Source organism: Diceros bicornis, chromosome 40 (genome assembly GCF_020826845.1).
Source record: "Diceros bicornis minor isolate mBicDic1 chromosome 40, mDicBic1.mat.cur, whole genome shotgun sequence".
NCBI classification, from domain to species: domain Eukaryota; kingdom Metazoa; phylum Chordata; class Mammalia; order Perissodactyla; family Rhinocerotidae; genus Diceros; species Diceros bicornis.
Genome location: NC_080779.1, coordinates 11,577,694 through 11,597,982, shown reverse-complemented (window position 1 = coordinate 11,597,982; position 20,289 = coordinate 11,577,694). Strand labels below are relative to the sequence as shown.

General features: G+C 45.1%; 1 long non-coding RNA gene across 2 annotated transcripts; it reads left to right on the top strand.

The window, feature by feature from the left end:
- Positions 1-510: 510 nt before the first annotated feature.
- Positions 511-19,068, top strand: LOC131399854 (uncharacterized). 2 transcript variants are annotated; one of them, XR_009217255.1, is made up of 3 exons: positions 511-3,429; positions 17,248-17,358; positions 18,306-19,068. It is a non-coding gene; the product is annotated as an uncharacterized LOC131399854 (long non-coding RNA). The 2 variants fall into 2 exon arrangements; XR_009217254.1 differs by lacking the exon at positions 17,248-17,358 and adding an exon at positions 9,578-9,725.
- Positions 19,069-20,289: the final 1,221 nt, after the last annotated feature.

Below are 20,289 nucleotides of genomic sequence, written 5' to 3'. Positions count from 1 at the left end.
CACAGAGTTCATCTTAAATTTACCTGGTAATTGGAGTCACCATCTGTGTCAGTTAATTGATTTTATACAAAAGAAAGATAAACATTTCCTATCTTTATGACAGGAAGTAGTGACAAGGGATTTTCACATATTGAGGTATATGGGGTAAATATTCGGGTTCAAAACTGATTCGGCTTGAACTGAAAAGCCTGATTTATGGCCTATCAAACATGCATTGTACATCTGCTTAGCCATTAAAGAATGCACTCTCTTAAGAGAAGAATGCATACTTCCCCTCCTATGCCCTATTGGTAACGCCCGGGTTAGTCCCTTTCCTGATGTCACGGGCACATTGACCTGCTAATTCGCAACTAAATACCTCTTTGAAATTTTGATGAAAATGTCTTCTGGGTGTGTAATGTATGTTCTTTGTTCTAAAAAGATATAAGACTGTGCTGAAAACCATGCTTCTCTGGAACGCTTTCTAAGGCCTTCCGGGGTTATAATCCTCACTCTGGCTCAGGTAAGCTCACCTTATTTCTCTTATGTATAGAATGGTTATTGGTTATTTTGCATCGATAGCAGTTTTGCAGCTCAGATCCAGACACCTGGTAAAGTTATGCTCCTTTCTCCCACAGCAACTGAGAGATAGGCTGTCTCTCTTGGTGTTTACCTTTCAAAGAGATGGCTCCTAGGTCCTTGAGAAAGACATGCCTGGCTCATAAAGCTAAGAGGCTTATTTAGGTTCTAAAAACAATTTATGTACATATATTTCAAAGAGACAGAGAAAGAACTTACAAGTTTTCTAAAGTAAATGCTCTAAGAAAAGGGAAGGGAGAAAAGTCTCTTCCCTTATTTTCAACATGGAGAATTTAGCCTCTTGTTTTTAATTTGTGTTTACCTTTACAGCCCCTAAGCGGGAAACGAACAGCAAGTTCCAAAGTGAGGGTCACCATCGTCTAGCTAGCTGGTCTTTCCTCTTGCACACCAAGAGGCCCTCGGCATGTGATTTAGGCTAGAGTGAGGGTGGACGGCCAGGGTAAGGCAGGGCTGCGCAGGGTGGCGGCAAGGGTGGTTTCAGTCTTTATGGGGCTCTTTGTGGCTAATAAAGTGGGGGAGGTTTGGGAGATGTGGGGCTAAGACTAAACTGGATAGTCAAATTGGGTTTCTGAAAATTCAGTATTAACATTTCTATAGTCAGAGAGCCAACCTAATGGGACTCAGACAACCCCTTCTTTCCATTTGAAACCCACATGTCACAGGTTGAAACCCCTCAGCGAGAGGGATTTGGACCAAGCTGATGCTTGACATAGGTGCTCAGTGGGTAATATTCCTAGATCCATATGGGAAGACAGTGCTCACTGCCCAGTTGGAACCAGAGAGCCTGGATCCCACCAGCCCAGAGTCTTTCACTGAAGGCCACCAGCATGCACTGTGCCTGGCTCTGTCCTGGGTCAGCAGCCTCAGTCTCTCCTCTCAGGCCATCTGCTTTCCTCATGATTCTGAATGTCACAGGTGCTGTGGGCCCAGCTGGAATCTGGGAGTGGCAGGAGGAGGAAAGCCTACTTTTAGGTTCTAATCCTCTCTTTCTGTGTTCTCTTCCTCTGCTCTCAGGCAACACCTGTGCTTCCTTCTAAAAAAGACACACCTATCTTTTAAGTCGTTTTTCCCAGCTCCTGCTCCTTTCACATGGGTTTTTAAAAATTCTTTCTCCTCAGAGATGAGAAAGAGAAAGACAGGGACACACACGCACCCACACAGAATGGGAGAGTGAGAGCGAGAGAGACAGACTCAGTCAATGGCTTTCGTGGGGATCCAGGACAATCTTATATTTTTCTCATATTTCATTGAAGATCTACATCAGATGCACCTGGGCAGGTGTAGCGGAGGAAGAAATTTTCCTCTGCCTTTCTGGGTTCTTCTGGCTGGCCTAAGAACTAAATTGACAAGTCACAGATTAACAGGAGAGAATCCAATTTAATTTCATATGTATGGGGGTTCCACAAGAATATAGGGGGGCCCCCAAGGACAAATTAGGCAACTGAGGCTTATATGCCATCTTGAGCTAAAGAGAAGGGGATAGTGGTTTGGGACGCCAAAAGGAAAGAAGGCAATTCACACAGAGATGGAAATTTTTGGTAAACAAACGTTTGATGGGCCGAGCAGAGACAACGGGACACAGGGCGTACTGATTTCTAGGTCCTGCCAAGTTTCCCCCACCACACCCAGCCCATATTCTCTGTAAATATCTCTGGTGATAGCTCTATTCCAGCAACAGGCCCCTTATCTAAATTCTTTTAGGCAGTCAAGGGGGAAGTAACAAGGAAAACTTCCTGAGTCTTCTCTTAGGAATCAGCCTAAATTAATCCTCATGCCAAAGAGACACATTTTGAGGCGGCAGATTTTGCTACCCTACAGTCTTCCCTTTGAAACTTCTCCAAGAAGTTGCACAGTTCACAAGCTGAGTTGGTAGATTGTTCCATCTCATTGAACCAGTCTCTTGGTCCTGACAACAGGTCAGTTTAGTTAAACTCATTTCAGGAGGCAGTGAATCAGATTAGCTCTCAAAGTTAGGCCTAGAAGGTGCAAGCAATTAAATAATTAATAAGAGCCATTTCTATGGAAACAAGAAAAAAAGTTTTAATGGTTGGAGCAAATTATAAACCAGTTTCTGATCTTAGGGGCAGCCAGTCATGAAGATTTCTAGATGTCAGGGTCGAAACATCTTTTGCAGTTTGAAATGTCTCTGATGATGTCACTGGGTATTCAGGTAAACTTTCTGAGTGGCTTACACAGCATCAGGCATGAAGATTGTCTAAGCACGGGCTATGGTGGTGCTCCCTCTTAAGTTTCTGTCAAGTTGTCTAGCTTTAGTTTGCAGGGCCTCAGGAAAAGGGCAGCTTTAGTTCTCAATGATTCCAAGTCAAACGTGGGAGAAAAATTAGAAATGTTAGTTTGGAGAGTTGTAGCCAAATATTTGAGGAAACTGGAAGAATTTAGGATTCAGTTCAGTTTACAGGTGAAAAACAAAACCTTAAAGACGATGAACAGAATTAGACTCTACTATCCACAAGTGTATATTATAGTTTCTACTGAAATAATTTTTTGTCTCTAAAACACTCTCATTTTTATCAAAGATAGCCAAATTAAGACTAATTTATTTGCAAAGTAAGTCTAGTTTTAATAAGCTTGGCCTGATGATTTACATAAATGCATCAAGAATAGCAATTGATCACATGGGCTCTTTTAAATCTGCTTTGCTGGAACTTTTCATAAGGAATCTCCAGATTGAGCTTTTAACAGCCTCTTGAGGCTAAGAAGCCAAGACAATATTTACCGTCAAACTTTGCTGTAATACCTTTAGATTTGGATTAATTCCTCTCTTCTTCAGGTCCCCCAATATCCTGAGGTTTCTGTGCCTGCCAGGAAGTGACCTTCCTTACTCACCTGGTAAGGCTGCTGGTAACCTTGTAAGCAATTTTTTTCCCCCAAGGCCAATTTTTCCAAGGGGACTTGATTGGCTTCCATAAAGTCAATCTTAGTTCCCTAAAGCTGTCTGGTCATATCTGAGTCTATGCATGTCTCTCTCAAACATGACATTCCAGTCAAAGCCTTGGTAATATAACCAATGTTTCCAATTGTGTCCTATTACAAGAACAGATTCTTGGTGAAGTTATGTAAATAACTATATTGCCGTGAAAATAAGAATACTTACTAAGAGTTTCCAAATTCTAGAGGGATCAGGTAGGAAGAAAAAGAGAAATCTTTCAATTCTTCTTACAAAGGTATAATTTATCAAATTGCTGTAGGTCATATGTAACTTAGGAGAAAAAACATTTCCTTATATCTTGAAAAGATAAAAGAAAAAAGATTAAAAGATTAAAGAACCAGTAATATTTTAAATAAAAAGTCATAAAAATTATAGTCATCTTCATTAGCTCATTTGGTCCCATGTAATTAATTCTTGTTGATCTTTATCTTTTGTTACCAGTTTTATGGAGCCATCAGTTTCTTTGTTAGTGTTCTGCAAATCCTTACCCAGTTCAATGGTATGATCTGAAAGTTATGGGAAACCTGTATGCTAGAGCACTTTCCATGAGTTTCTTTGAAGATGAAGCACATTTGCAAAAGCATCAGAGTAAAACAATAACTGTCTGTAAATGACACAAGATTTAAAATGGCATGGTTAAAGATCTGATTAGGATGTAATGGACAAGGAAATTTGGTTATTTCTGTAACACACATTTTAAGATAGTGACTAGAAATATGACTGATAACATTATATCAGGACACATCAAATTTTTAGAATTTCATATAATTTTTAGAACACATATTAGTAGCATTCACCCATGCAATATAACTTAAGACAGTTTATTGTCACTTATTTGACAATGCTTCCCATGCAATTTAACATGCCAAATAAGCCTAATTAGTTTAATATCTCCCTTTTTATAAAAAGAGAGAACAGATCCTTTGAAATGTTCCAGAGGCTCTCTGGAACATTTCAAAATTAGTTGAGGTAAAAAAGACTGCATTTAGAATTTGATTATGGGAAGTTGTAAAAAATATCAAAAGGTTTTAAAACACTTGGTCAAATAGAATCATGGGTCACTGTCAAACAATACTTAGTTATCCATTTAACTGTGGTAATAATTAAACACTTTGCAGGCAAATACAGAAAGTTAGTTAAGTAGTTGTAAGTAGAACTTAGCTCTTGTAATGAAAGACTTGATAAAATAATATAGGAAATTATTTTGATACAACATAAAATCCCCTCTTTTTAGGCGGACTACTGAAAGGTAAAGAAAAACCTTTCATAATCTCTTTATCCAGAGAAGACCAAAAGGCCAAGAAAACTTTGTGCTTTTAAGAGAGAAAACAAAATTCTAATTTTGCATCAGCTTACTTTTGGTATTAAAACTTGTTTACTTAATTCTTTCCAACCTTAGCTAGCTTGACTATGCATAAAACTCTTTTCTCAAGGTTCCTTTCCATAGACCTTCTATAACTTCCTGTTTTACATTCAGATATTGTCCTATGCTTTTCTTCTCTCTTTTTTTTAAACCTCTCTTTAGGATAAAATTACTGTCCTTTCCCTTAAAAAAATGCATTTCCATTCCTTACAACTTTTTTTACTACAAAGATACATTTTATTTTTCTTGCATAGTAAGATGTTTCCCTTATTACTTTAGTAGTTTAAGTTGCATATATTAATTAGAGTTTTTAACCCATAGAAACTTTAATCTCTAGTGAAAACTAAGAAAAAAAGCAATTGTGAACTGTTTGTTATACCTATATATATGTATATATATATTTTTTTTTGGTGAGGAAGATTGGCCTTGAGCTAACATCTGTTGCCAATCCTCCTCTTTTTGCTTGAGGGAGAGTGTCCCTGAGCTAACATCTGTGCCAATCTTCCTCCATTTCGTATGTGGGATGCTGCCACAGCATGGCTTGACGAGTGGTGTGTAGGTCCACGCCCAGGATCTGAACCCATGAACCCTGGGCCGCTGAAGCAGAGTGCGAGATCTTAACCACTATGCCACCAGGCTGGCCCCAATATATATTTTTTTGATTGGTAAACTTATGAATACATTACATAATTTCTCGAAACATATGCTTTTTCATAGTACAATCTTTCAATAAATCACAAGACGTGTTTAGTAAGAGACCCAAGTTTATATTTTAGTTTTTCTGTAGTAAGAAACCAAAACTAGATAAACCTGTTTAGCAATTAATTTTAAATATTTTATCTTATTTGGAAATGATCTAGGTATTTAATGAATTTCCATCATTCAACTTAATTTAGCAAAACTCTAAGGTTTCAAGTTACCAAAAAGATTTTAAAGCTATTTTTTTCTTTTTCTTTTTGTGAGGAAGATTAGCCCTGAGCTAACATCTGTTGCCAGTCCTCCTCTTTTTGCTGAGGAAGATTGGCCCTGGGCTAACATCTGTGCCCATCTTCCTCTACTTTATATGGAATGCCACCACAGCATGGCTTGATAAGCAGTGCATCAGTCTGCACCCGGGATCCAAACCTGTGAACTCCAGGCCACCAAAGCAGAGCACATGAACTTAACCGCTATGCCAACAGGCTAGCCCCTAAACCTATTTTTAAGTATATATACCATAACACATAATTATTGCAAAAAACATCACCTAAAAATGTGACTTTTTAATTTACATCTATTTAAATCATTTGTTTTTAACAATTATGTTTAGATTACCTACAATAAGTTCGTTAGACGTTAGACAAAGTCAGGTATCATTCCTATCATTTTAAGCTATTGTATATATTATTTTGCTGACAAATTTTGTAACACAAATAACATGAACTTATTTGACTTTTGGTAAACCTAGGTAGAATAAAAAGTTATATATATATATATACACACACACATATATATATATATATATATATATACACACACACACACACATATATATATATATATTTATGTGTGTGTGTGTGAGGAAGATCAGCCCTGAACTAACATCCATGCCAATCCTCCTCTCTTTGTTGCAGAAGACTGGCCCTGATCTAACACCTATTGTCAATCTTCCTCCTTTTTTTTTTCTCTTTTTCTCCCCAAAGCCCCAGTAGATAGTTGTATGTCATAGCTGCACATCCTTCTAGTTGCTGCATGTGGGACGCCGCCTTAGCATGGCCAGACAAGCTGTGCGTAGGTGTGCGCCCGGGATCTGAACCCGGGCTGCCAGTAGTGGAGCATGCGCACTTAACTGCTAAGCCATGGGGCTGGCCCCAAAAAGTTATATATTAATGCTGATAATTCTAAAGACATGTCTATTTTAATTAAACCAAACTTAAATTAGCTTTAATATTGAATGTTTTCCTAGATCATGTCAACTTGAAAAACATTTGGGTTAGTTTCTACTATATTTCTGAGAACTTTTAGGAATACTTAAAGTGCTTATTTGTTTTTAAGCCAATTAAATAGAGCTCTTTTATAAATTAATTTTAGTAATACCATCCAGAGGTAGAAAAATATCACACATCTATGATATACATATATGGATATACATATGGACAGACACAAACAGAGACCTTATAGTTTTCATTTAAAAATTTTCCTTAAATTAGGTTTTTGGGCAAGGGTGCTTATACTGCAGTTTGTATTTTTAGAGGCTTCCTTTCCTTTTCTTTTTTTCCCCTTCAGTCTTAGGAATTGGGGGTGGTCTAGATATGAGTTCCTGAAGGCACAAGGAAAGAATGTAAATTACTCTGAGAAGGACTTTGGATCCTCTCTAGAGCTGCATTTCTGGTCTTGCAGAGATTTGCAAAACAAAGACAGTTGTTTTCAGTTTCAAGAGACTGACCCACCCATCCAACTAAACTTGCTTCTTTATGTCAGGGAGATTTCCAACTAAGATGGAAATCAAAAGATTTCTATGTTCTAGAACTTCAGGACAATTATTTAGACCGAGAGCTCTCTAAAAAATGTTTTTTCAAATTAGAAATTTTTCCAATTTAAAAGATCCACCATCTGGCTATTGATGAATAGGGTCTTCTCCATAGTGCCTCAAACCGATGCCTTTTTATGGCTTAACCATACACACAAGAGGCGTCCCCAAAGGAAACTGCAAAGGTTGCAGGCCTCAAATTATCCAAAAAGTTTACTCCCAGAGTTAGCCTAAGAAAGCAAATGTGGTAACTATGAGGGGCCCTGTTTTTAAACAGCTCTTCTGAAACACAGGGAATCATGTGTTTCCCTCCTCTTGAACAGAATAGGTTGATTTAACAAGAAAAAGTTCATCTAATTTTTTTAGATTCCCTAAGCTCAGATCCACAGCCTACTCCGCTGCCCGCCAGATGCATATGCATCTCTGGCTGGTGGATACCAGAGAGAATATTTTCATGGGTCATAAAGCCAAGCACAGAACAAGAGGAGAGAGAAAACTCATCTGGTTGTTCTTATATGCACAGTAGCAGTTTTAGCTAAGCCTTGAGTCTCTTGGACTCAAACTAATACCTAAGAGGGATATGCCTCCAGGTTGGGGATTTCGTGATGTTTTTCTGGTGTACCTCATTGCACAAAATTTTCTTGACGTTGGCGGGTGACCTAGTGTTCATCTAACTCATTCCGTGGCCAGCTTGTCCTATCACAAGTGCCTTCTTGAGGTGGTGAACACCCTAATAATTTTTAAATGCTTGACCCATGCCCACCAATTTTGTGGCTTTGGCTTCCAAGATGTCCCTTAGCAACAGCTTTATGACAAACAACACAATAGACAGAGACAAAGACAAAAGAAAACAATGACGATCTCTGGGAGGAGTGGGCTCAACAGAAATCCAGAGTACTCATCCCAAATCTTTACCAGAGTCTCTTATGCCTAAGAGACTAGCTCCAGAAATATTTTATCCTTCAAATCTAAATTTAGAGAGGGGGAAAAAGACTTTTACCACTCATTTCCAGTAGACTCGGCAGGCAGAGATCCAGGAAGCTGATGCAGTAAGAATGCTTACTTTCTGCCAGCTCTTGTCAGGCGTCCCAGGATCTCTTAGCTGTAGCAGTCGCAGAGTGAGCAGCATTTAACCAGTTAAGTTCATCCTGCAGACTATGCCAACTGTGGGGAGGAAAGAATTTTCCTCTACCCTTCTAGGTTCTTCCGGTTGGCCTAAGAATTAAATCAACATGTCACAGGTTAACAGGAGAAAATCCAATTTAATTATGTATGTATGGGTGTTCCACAAGAATATGGGGGGCCCAAGGACAAGACAGGCAGTTGAGGCTTATATGCCATCTTGAGCTAAAGAGAAGGGGATAGTGGTTTGGGACTTCAAAAGGGAGGAAGGCAATTCACCTGGAGATGGAGGTATAAAAGCAAATGTTTGGTAAACAAATGTTTGCTGGGCCATGCAGAGACAATGGGATACAGAGGGGACTCTGATCTCTAGGTCCTGCCAAGTTTCCCCCACCACACCTAGCCCATATTCTTTGTACATATCTCTGGTGATAGCTCTATTCCAGGAACAAGCCCTTTCTCTAAATTCTTTTAGGCAGTTAAGGGGGAGGTAATAAGAAAAAATTCCTGAGTTTTCTGTTTCTTAAAAATAATTAGCCTAAATTAATCCTCATGCCAAAATGGACAAATTTTGGGTGGCAAATTTTGGTTCGAAAATGCAGATTCTTGGGCCCTGTGGACTTCCAGAACTGGAAATTCTGGGGGTAGGGGTGGGTCCAGGAATCTGCATTTCTAATCAGCCTCCCCTGTGCTTCTTACATTAGCACGAGCTTGAGGAAGGAGCTTCTCCAAAGACAGCCTGCCTAGGGAAAGGGCACTGTCCTCTGAATCAGAAAGGCAGGATTGCCACTTAACTGTGTGTGGGTGACCTTGGGCAAACATTCTAACCTCCCTCTGTCAAAGAGAGATAACATTCCACAGCAGTGTGGGGAGGGTTACATGAGAAAACATATGCATAAAGGGTCTTAAAACTGCCAAGGGCCAACAGCAGAAGAGGTATAGTACTGTTACCACTTGGGAATCTTCTGGGCCTTTAAGCATCCTTATGTTTGGAAAATACTGAGTCCTCTAAAGCATCAAGCTCTCTTGTTCCACTGGCTGGGTCCACTGCCAGGTCTTCCTTTTAAAGATGTTCAGAGGAGACTCCAAAGGGAATTCCAGGACCAATCCGCTCTGCCTGGGGAAGTGCATGAGGCTTCCCCCGAGTCTGCGCATGCTTGGACCCCTGTGCTACCCAGTGATGTCATCTACACCTTGTCCAGGTAGGAGGGGGTCTCATCCACTTCCTCCACTAGGAGCACCATTGAAGTCTCAGTGTCCAGGCTCCTCTGGCGTGGCTGCCCCTGTTCCCCTTGGGTCTCATTTAATGTCCAAACGAGCAACTTACATGACATGAGGAAGTAAAATACACTACCAGATACTTGCTGGTCTGATGTGCAAATTACTGCTAAGAAAGAGAGGGTCTTGGAAGGTGATTTTAAGATCCTATTTCAGTCCGGGAATAACTAAAACAGCAGCAACAACAATCACAACACAAAAACTTCCCAAACGAAACAGAGCCAAACTCTGCAAACCAGAAACCCTCTGTTGAGAAAGAGGGGTGTACAGGGGTAACATCATGAGTGAGGATGTGGTCGTACCTTCCTGCCCAAGCCTGGGCCTGACTCCTGAGACATGGGCCAACGTGATGGGCAGGGAGCGGGGCTGGCTGTGATGACAATGATGAAAACAATGGGCTACCAGAAACTAAGGGTGTTCCTTTAGGAGAACATGCCATGCTTGGGGAGGAGGGCTGGAACCTTGGCCAGATGGCTCAGCTAAGATGCTGGGGCCGTGGTAGCTCTAGGTGGCAAAGTAATGATGTTGCTGAGGAAATGCCCCCGGGGCTCCTGGTGCGCATGCTCCAGTGGCTTTGGCGGGATGACTGAGGACTCGAAAACACACTACAACACATCTGTGGGCGCTTGTCAGAGAACTGGTTGTTCTAGCTCCTTAAAAATACTCCAGGTATGGGTTGAAGTTTGGGACTTGAGATCACTGGGTACTGGTAGAAGGTCTTTGGTCTTGGAAATTGAGAGACTGAATACACAAATGGACAATGGCCAGAATAGATATAAAAACAGAACTCTGACCCACAGCCTGCAGTAACCAGCCCGGTAAGCCAGCCTGCTATCTATAAGTCAGCCTTGTAGAAAGTTAGAGTACATCTCTAGCAACCAATCCAGGAAGCCAAACAGTAACCCTTGTAACAATATGCCCCAAATGGCCAGGATTTAATTAGTAACTGACAGCTTCCCTAATTTTTATCCCTGTTTCCAACTTAGGACTAGCCAGAGAAAGCCATATATGTACCCCTAACCAATCACACAAGATGCCCCCCATCTAGTGAGCCCACCTCCAGCTTCCCCACGCCAACAGCCGCCAATCAGTGCACACCTGAGCCTTCCCTTCTTTCCACTATAAAGCTTTCCTGCTCCTCTGCCTGCCTTGGAGTCTCTGTCAAAACACGAGTGATGGTGGCTGACTCCCTTGCCGTAGCCAGCTCTGAATAAATAGCCTTTGCTGGTTCTCATCTGGCCGGTCTTCACTTGTTTCCAAAAATCATAGGTCTGACCCATGAAGAATCCTAAAAAAAAGTGGGCAGGGCCAGCTCGGAGGGCTCCTGATCAGTGCTCCTTCCAACTTCCCTCCACTTCTGGAGTTGGAGCAAGGGGCGAGGGGACACAAAGCTTGGGGGATGATTTTAGGCGCTCCTTCCTAGGCAAGTGGCAGGCAGACAGGAAGAAATTTCACAATAGTGGGGGTTCTGACTGCTGCTTTAGATTCCTGGGAACTACAGAGCTGGCTTTCCTCTGAAGGCCAGCTGCTGACTCAAGGGGTCACCAGAAGGTGGCAAACAGGCATTCCTGACTGCCCTCAGTGGGGTGCCCCGGGTGTGTGCAGAAGGTCTGGGGCTGCGAGGAGGAGACTAGGCCCATGAGCAGATGAGAAAATCAGCCAGGTATTGGACAGCGTTACGGTGCTGGAGTTTTTAGCTAAAAAAGTTACTTTGACATAAATTTACATTTAGAGAAAAGTTGCTAGTAAAAAGAATTTTTACATCATTCATCCAGATTCCCCAAATGTTAACATTTTATTATAGTATTTACTTTGTCCTTTTCCACCATCTCCCCTCTGCATGTGTGTGTGTGTGCGCGCACGTGTGTGTGCACGCGTGTGTGTGTATTGTTTTTTCCTGAATCATTTAAGAGGAAGTTGTAGGCATGTCCCTTTACTCCTAAATACATTAGGGTATATTTCCTGAGGACAAGGAATTCTCATATAGAACCACAGCACAATGATCAAAATCAGGACATTCACGTACTATTATCTAACTTATAGAGCTTACACAGATTTTCCATTTGTCCCATAATGCCCTTTAGAGCCAAAGAGAATCCAAGATCATTCGTTGCGATTGGTTGTCATCTCTCTTCCGTCTCCTGTAATTTGGAACAGGTTACAGTCTTTCTTTGCACTTCATGATATTGACACTTTTGAAGAGTGCAGGTTGGGGGTCTGGAAAAGGTCCCTCACTTTCTGTCTGGTGTTTGCTTGTCATTAGATTCAGGTGTGCACCTGGGCAGGCGCCCCCGGGGCGAGGCTGAGCACCCCTCAGCGCCTCAAATGGCTGATTTTAGCGTCTATGTGTGACTTCATGGGTGGGTCTGAGGTGAAGCTATGCCCCAGGGGCTGCAAACACTCTGGTCAAGACAGCTCAGGCCAACGGACAGCCCACACCCTAGAGGAGGCTTCTTGTTATCACTGTCTCAATCAACAACCAACTGAAAGTCAGAGTGGATTTTTTGGTGAAAACGGTAATCTATTAATGTGCACGGTGCAATTTAGAAATAGGCTCTCATTGCTGAGATTAAAGGTGTTCAAGATGTGGGCTAAAATATTTTAGAGAGCATTTTCCATTCTTCCATAAACAGGACGATGCTCTGGTCATCCTGTATCCAGCCCAGGTCGCTGATGGATTCTAGTGGCCTAATGCTGGCTTGGCTTTTGGCTTAAATGAATACTTCATGCCAGGTGGTGGTCGGAGTACCTATAAGAATGGAGAAGTGGAATTTTCTTGAGCATACTGAATAGGATATACGAGCATTTTTTTTTTGTCCTTGCTTGCTAATAAATGAGTTAAGTTAAAAAATATCTGTATGTGTGTAAGGTAAAAGTTGGTCTTAGACTTATTTTCATTGCAACCTGGCGGCAAGGTGATGATGTAGAGTTGCCTGCCCTTACCATCTTCTTCCCCAGCTAATGTTATCTGTCAGATCAGTTTGCAACCGAGGGACATTTCTTCAGTACCGTCATTTCTTCAGAGCATTTAAGAAAGCCCAGTACGCCTCCTTTAACTTCGCGTGAGGGACAGTTGGATGTGTCATGCTCTCCTGCATTTGCAAGCAGAACACACAGCAAGTCCTCAGGGCGTAAAGCTGTGATTCTTCAACTCAGCTCAACATTGGCATTCCCCTGGACATCTTTTAAAAATCCTGATGCCCAGGCCACACTTCCGACCTGTGGAAGCAGAATGTCCGTGAACGGGGCCCAGGCATCACGATTCTTTAAAGCTGCCCGGATGATGATCAGGTGTGCTCGGGGTTGAGAGCCACTGGAGGAAGGATCCTTGTCCCATAGGAGATTAGACAGCTGGGACCTACCCTTCTACCACTTCAGAGAGCAAGACCCACCAGGAGCCAGGAAGACATTGGAATGTTCTTCTAGAGGCAGATGCCAGGCAGGCCAGGGAGCCAGTTGTGCCACGGATGCCACCCCGCTGCCCCTTCATTTTTGAGTTATCTCCTTTCCTCCTCTCAACATCTAGAAAGGTCCAGGTCACAAACAATGGAGGAAGGCATAGCTCTGACAAGAAGGCCTGGTTGGGGATTTGGGGTGGGGTTTGGCCCCCAGTACTGGCCAAATTTAGTCCTCACACACCTGCCTTAAAGGCAGACAGCTGCTCACTCCCAAGGTGGGAGGAAGGTGCTCGTGTGGAGAGGATGTGTTTAAGGGTCTCTGGAAACTCCTTTCTGGAAGGTAAGGTTTTTGTCTCAGGTTCAGTTCGCAAACATTCTCCTCTCTTCCTGCGCGTGGGTGCTGGCCTGTGGTGGGGCTGTGGGGGCCCAGTGCTTCAGCACCCTCCGCCCTCCTCCCTCGGAGACACTGGGAAGGGAACAACTGCCTCCGTGCTGGCCCAATTATTTTCCAAGGAAAGGCTATAGAGATATTACTTTCCTTCTGGTTCTCAGGGCAGTAGGGGGTCTGGAAAGAGCGAACACAGGAAAGTCTCTCTTCCCCTCTTAAGAGGAGGCCAGCAGGCATTGGTATTTGAGTTCTGGCTCTCCTGCTCCAGTGTTAATGACTTGTGCATTTCAGGGACAAAAGCTGACTGAGACTTGTTTGGGAGTGTAGACCCACTGAGAGTGGTTAACGTGAAGAGGACTGTTTGAAGAGGCAGGAAGGGCCACTGTGGGAGACCGAGTGAGGGGGACAGCCTTGCATTCGGGAGCAGGGGGAATAGTGTCGGCCAGCAAGGGTGGGTGTCTGCAGGATGGGGGCCTCAAGTGAAGGTCTGGGCCTGTGGTCAATGGGCAGGACGACTGAGGCCAGCAGGCTGATGGGGGAGAGCGGTAGCCCTGTGGCTAGGCCTGTGTCCTGTAGCGCCAAGGCCACGTCCTGATGTCGTCCACTAAAGAGACCACATGGACCACTCTCACGACCAGATGGGGACCCAGCTCTGGTGTGACCCTGGACACTGTGCTGGCCGGGTAACTGAGTGCACTCAGGGGGCCTCGAGGGCCAAGAGCTTCTCTGGGAAGATGAGAACCGTGGTCATCAGACGGGGCTGCTCCGAATCCCTGAGCACGTGCGGAGCAGAGGCCCAGGCTTGTTGCTGCGTGTGTCAGTGCACTCCGCGTGGACTGATTCCCATTTCCCAGCCACCACCCTGAACCCAGGATTCTCAGGAGCCCTATTGCTTAGACTTCTCAACTCTGTCCACCCAATCTGAGCATCCAGTTATTAAAAATTCATCACTGTGAGAACCAGCCTCTGAGGAACGCAGAACTGACCAGACGGGGGAGAGGTGTCACTCGGAGATGGGCCCGCAGTCCCCTGGCAACTGGGAGAGGGCCTAGAAACGGTCAGGAGACCGAGGCCAGGCAGGTGGGCTCCACCTCCCTCCACACCAGGGGGCATGTCTGGCAGGAACAGGCTGTGGATCTGGGAACAGGGTTTGGAGTTCAGAGGAGCTCCTGGTTGGAAGCTTGGCTCTCTTCCTGACTAGCTGTGTGGCAGGCTTGCTGCCCCTCAGCCACCTCATCACCTCAGTACAGTGAGCTGGCACTGCTCAGGGCATAGAGGGTTGGGACTTTAAATGGACGATGCATGTTATGTATTGAACCCAGTGCCGGAGCATGGAACGGGCTCCACAAACATCAGTTCCCTTTGTCTCCTTCCGTGGGAACTGCGGTGCATGGTGGAGCTGATCACGAGGAAGAGGTCGAGTGCTCAGTCATCAGAACCACGGGTTTGTGGGGACAGCCTGCTTCCTTACGGACCGTCCCCCAAGGTCAGGCCAGACACAAGGACCACTGCAGTAGATACCCAGGGATATCTTGGGAAGGGGAAGTGGGGCCCATTTCACCAACTCGGACTTCCCCTACCTCCCTCCCACCTTACTCATCCACCTCACCTTCCATAGATGTCACTAGCTTCCAGGAACCTGGACCAGTTTCCTGGTCTCTGACCTCTCCTCCCCACAAGGGTTCCTGGCCCTAGATGTCTGCGCACAGCTGAGAAGCAGCTCCTGCAGGTCCCGGCCTGACCTGGGAGAGGGGCCTGGCAGGAACAGGGTCAGAGGCCTGGCGAGGCTGACTCGACACTGAGCCAGTAGCCTGGGGCTCCCTAAATCCTCGCTGACTGCAGTAGGCTGGTCCCAGCTCCTAGGGTGGGGCTGTTCACATGGGTGGGGCCAAGGGCCCTGGCTGCCAAGGCTGGGAGCGGGCAGGCCATTACCCGGCCATGGGATAAACAGAGCTGTTTCTAGGTGGGTTTCACCTCGTGTGAGCGGGATCTCTCGTCCCTGGCATCCTCCCCCTCAGGCTGGTTCTCGCGGCAGAGCGTCGGCGAGTTGGGGCTGGTTATGTAGCAGTCGCCGATGTTTCCTGAGTGCTTGACCTTGTGCACAGCACTTTTTGAAATGCTGGGTTCATCCTAAAACAACCTTAGAGAGATACCATTATTGTCCCCACTGTACAGAGGGGAAAACAGAGGTAGGGAGAGGTGAAGAATTGTGCCAAGGCCACTAACTAGTAGAGAATCATATTCACCTTGGCCCTTTAACTCAGCACTGCTTAATAAATGCTTGTTAGGCTCCACTGCATTAGTGACTGATATTCCTCATGTGTTCCCCTCCTATTGCTCACCAGCACCTCCGTTTTTGGGGTGGCTGTTCAAGATGAGCTGTGTAGACTCTATTCCTGGGGCAGGGCAGGGGCTCCACTTTTGTCCAGCACCCAGCACCCCAAGTCTGGGGCCCATCACGGACCCTGGGGTGTGGTGAGGCTTGAGGGGGGTGGGTTTGGAGAAGGTCTTTCATCTGCCCCACCTGGGAAGACATTTTTTTTTTTTTGCCTCTGGCCTCAGCCAACTTGGCTAGAGTAGCAAAGTAATTAACTTCTTGATGGAATGTGATAGGCTTACCCCCCTTCTCCCCCTAGAGTGAAATATTGGTTAGAAAAAGAGAATGATAAACACACCCCTCCTGTCTCTGCAGGTTTGTGACATTCTGGATTGCACTGCTCTGTTGCTGCATGCTGGGGAGTTAGGGGACAGTTTCAGTCTTGTTGGGGATATCTGCCATCTTTCTTTGTACTTTTAATCTTCTGAGAATGTGGACGGGCAACCAATCAATGTTGCCTATTGCATCTTGGCGGAGTTCTTAGCTACCATCTCCACCCCAGCCCAGGTGAGCCACACTGAGTCCTGGAGCTGAGCTGGCCACTGTCCTCCTTGGAGCGTGGGCTCTGGGGCCAGAGGGCCTGAGTTGGAATCTCAGCTCCAACACGAACTCCCTGTGCATATTAGTTACCACAACACTTGGTTTAGAACAACTGCAGTGTATTGTCTCACAGTTCTGGAGGCTGGGAGTCCCAGATCATGGTGTCGGCAGGCCATGTTCCTTCTGAGGGCCCTTGCGGAGGATCCCTCTTGCCCTCTTCTGGCTTCTGGTGTTGCCAGTAATCCTTGGTGTCCCTCGGCTCACAGATCCTTCACTCCACTCACACTGCTGTCTGCTCCTTGTGTATCTTCACATTGTCTTCCCTCTTTGTGTATCTGTCTCTGGTCCAAATTTCTCCTTTATATAAGGATATTAATCATAGTGGATTAGGGCCCACCCTAATGACTTCATTTTAACTTGATTGCTTCTGTAAAGACCCGACTTCCAACTAAGGTCACATTCTGAGGTACTGGGGGTTAAGACTCCGACGTATCTGGTTTTGGGGAGGGAGATGCAATTCAACCCATAACACCGTGTTACGTTTGACAAGTTACTTACCATCTGCATACCTCAGTTTCTCTATCTGCGAGACAGGGCTGCTCATACATCATGATACTTACCTCGTAGGGCTGTTGGGATGATTAGATAAGTCAATATGTGAATAAAATGCTTGGAACAGAATTGGGCACTGAGTAAATGCTCCTTGAGTGAGAGCAGCTGTGACCACGACCCTCTTCTCACAGCTGCAGAGATGCAGTGTCTGGGGGGTTAAGACGCTTGTCGAGGGTTTGAAGCTGGATTAGGAACCTAATCCCTCGAGAATCTGGAAAGAAAGACACGAAGCCATGATTCAGGTAAGGCATTTACTGCCCTGTCTGATTCTCAGTCACGGTTCTGAGAAGCAGATCAGATTGAATTAGTGGGGGCATACGTATATTTAAAAAAGTAGTGAGAAGTCTGCCAAGTACACTCTGGAAATGGATCCAGGCTAACAGAGTGTTCTGAATAGAGACACCTAGAACAAATAACTATGATTTGTTATCAGTGCATCATCACTTTACAGTATGTGACTATTTTTCATTAAGTATGTAATGTGTACTCGCTATAATTTTGTTTGTTGTTTACATAGCAACCCTTTTTAATACAGAAGGAATCAGAATCAATTTCACCCTGGTCCTGTTCCACAAGTGTCGGCATTATTGACGCCCCTACTCTTAGTGCATTAGTGTGGTCAGATGAAGGCTTAGCCATCCCAAGGGTAACGGGGTGATGCACTGCAGACTCCCTGGGTGAGGACAGATAATGCTGATTGCTGAGACCAAAGCCAGTGAGAATCGACATTCGAATGCCTCTACTTTGCGGAGGGAATAGTCCTGTGCAGAGGACCTTAGTGTTGGTTATTCGTTAACCAGCATGTCGTTTGTTATAAGTTGACATTCATTTGTTTATGTCTTTATTATTGTCATTTTCCTCCACTAGCATGTGAGTTCTTAGGGCCTAGAACAATGCTGGGCTTGGAGCAGTTGCTCAAAAACATATGAGTGAAATGAGTGAATGAATGAATTCACTCCTTTCTGACCCAGACTTGGTCTTCTCTGAGCTTGGTTAGCGTGAATTGGAGTCTGACCCCCCTGGCTAACCAGATTAGATGCTGGAGATCAGACCCTGGAAGCTCAGCTGTTCTGTGAGGCCCAGTCTGATCGAGCCAGGCAACCTTGGTGTCCCCTCTGTCTTGCTTATTAATTGTCCTCTACGAGTCAGCCTTGGAAGTTTTTCACTCATTTGCCTCTTCTCCCTCTAGGAGCCAAAGACACAGCCCTGACAACGTGAGTGGTACGACTCCTCAGGCAGTGGCTCTCAACCTGGCAGGCAACACATTAGAACCACCAGGGAGCTTAAAAAGTATGGACTGGCCGCACGCCACCATCTCAAGATCTAACTGGTGAAGAGTGGGCCCGGCATCAGTATTTGTTAAAAGCGTCTCATGTGTGGCCAGAGTTGAGAACCACTGGAATAGCTCTTCTCCAATATCGTCAACATCAGAATCATCTGGGGGGCTGGCTAAACACCAGCTGTTCGGCCCTCCCCTAGTTTCTGAGTCAGTGGTCTGAGGTGGGGGCTCAGAATCTGCATTTCTAACGTGCTCCCAAGACCTGCTGCTGCTGTTGGTCTGGGCAAGGCTTTGAGAACTGCTGCCCTAGGGGCTCGCTCACTACCGCCCTGATTCTCCCCGAACCAGAGGGTTTTCTGCTTCCTGCCCCCACGGTCCTGGCTCTTCCCTCTACACTGGTGTGCTCTTCGCTGAGCTCTGGGCTATCCCTAACAGGGTGTAGAAAAAAATTGTTTTTATCTACTTTTTTAAGCCCAAAAGAGATTGGAACACTTCAAAAGGCATTCTATCTGAGGGGGAAATGGATCCTCCAAATGGGGAACTGAACACATTGAAGTGGACACATTTGGAGGCAGCTGCGGTTGGGCTCTGGATTGGTTGGTTTTATTTGAGAGGCATGCTTGTGGGTGAGTCGTTTGCTGTCTCTGGGAATTGTCTAGCCCTGGCTGGGGGGTGGGGGAGGGCGGTAAGCAAGGCCCCAGATGTTCAAGCATCAGAATACAGACATGGTTAATAAAGATGCGGTTAACACAGTGTGGTTCACAGAGAAATAGGGAGTTGTTGGCTCTGAGCTGGGCAGACATTGCAATGGTGTTCCCTGCAGATCTATTTTCAACCGCTCAAAAACACTGTTTCGTCTATAAAATATGCATTGGTGTGTAACTGCCCCTTGCCCTCTAAGCTCAGCGTCTCTCCCGTGCCAGATGTGACCATCAACTTCCCTTTCCTTTCTGGGGTGTCCCTTGGTCACAATTCATGGACCAAGGCTAGCTGCAGCAGCATGCAGGCACTGGCCTCCTCCAGGGCCGAGGGCGCAAATACAATAGCTTCGGCAGTGTTGGGTGAAGTGGGGTGATGTGGTGACCACGCTGAATGTCATTTCCTGTGAGGGTTGGAGTACCAGCCCATGACAGGACGTTGAGGATCATGGATTCTCCCTTGTGATTAACTTCAGCGGAGGCCCTCATTCTAGCTGTCAAAGTCTGCTGAGCCAAGAACCGAGCCTGCCCGTGACTGCCTGCCCTGGGGGCTCTGAGTGTTTTGGAAGATGACAGATCCAAGTCAGGGCTCTACCTGAAGTTGGCATTCCTGTCAGGAGGGCCAGCCGGATACCGTACTCAGGCGGGGTTTCCGTGAGGCGGTTGTGTATCTTACATAACATGATACACGGATGAGAAGGCAGTGGGTGTCTCTGGGGCCCTGGAGGGTGATTCAGGCACCATCACTGCTTTCCTGAAGCATGGGGCTCAGGCGTCAGCTGGGCAAAATTTTCTGTTACTGAGAGATTACCGGAATTAGAATTATTAGAAAGCAGAGGAGGTCTCATGATTCAGAAAAAGAACAGCCTGGAAACTGGAAGATATTACAGGAGCTGGGGATATATTTGGGTGGGAGGTGCTGGGGATGTGGGCGAGGGTGGCCAGAAAGGCTGTTGGACCCACGACTCACTGTCACAGAAGGCTGTAGACGGTGACTTTGAAGTTCTATCTCCAGATGAGTGCAGACAATCACTGAGGTTTGTTGAATCCTAAAGCACTTATTTTCTAAATGTCAACACTTAAAATATAAACTGTCACTCAGTTTTGGCATGGGTCTTTAATTTTTAATACACTCAGAGCTTCTTTTCAATTTTTTTTGCAGTGGCTGGGGAGTAAAGAGACTCCCTACCCATTGG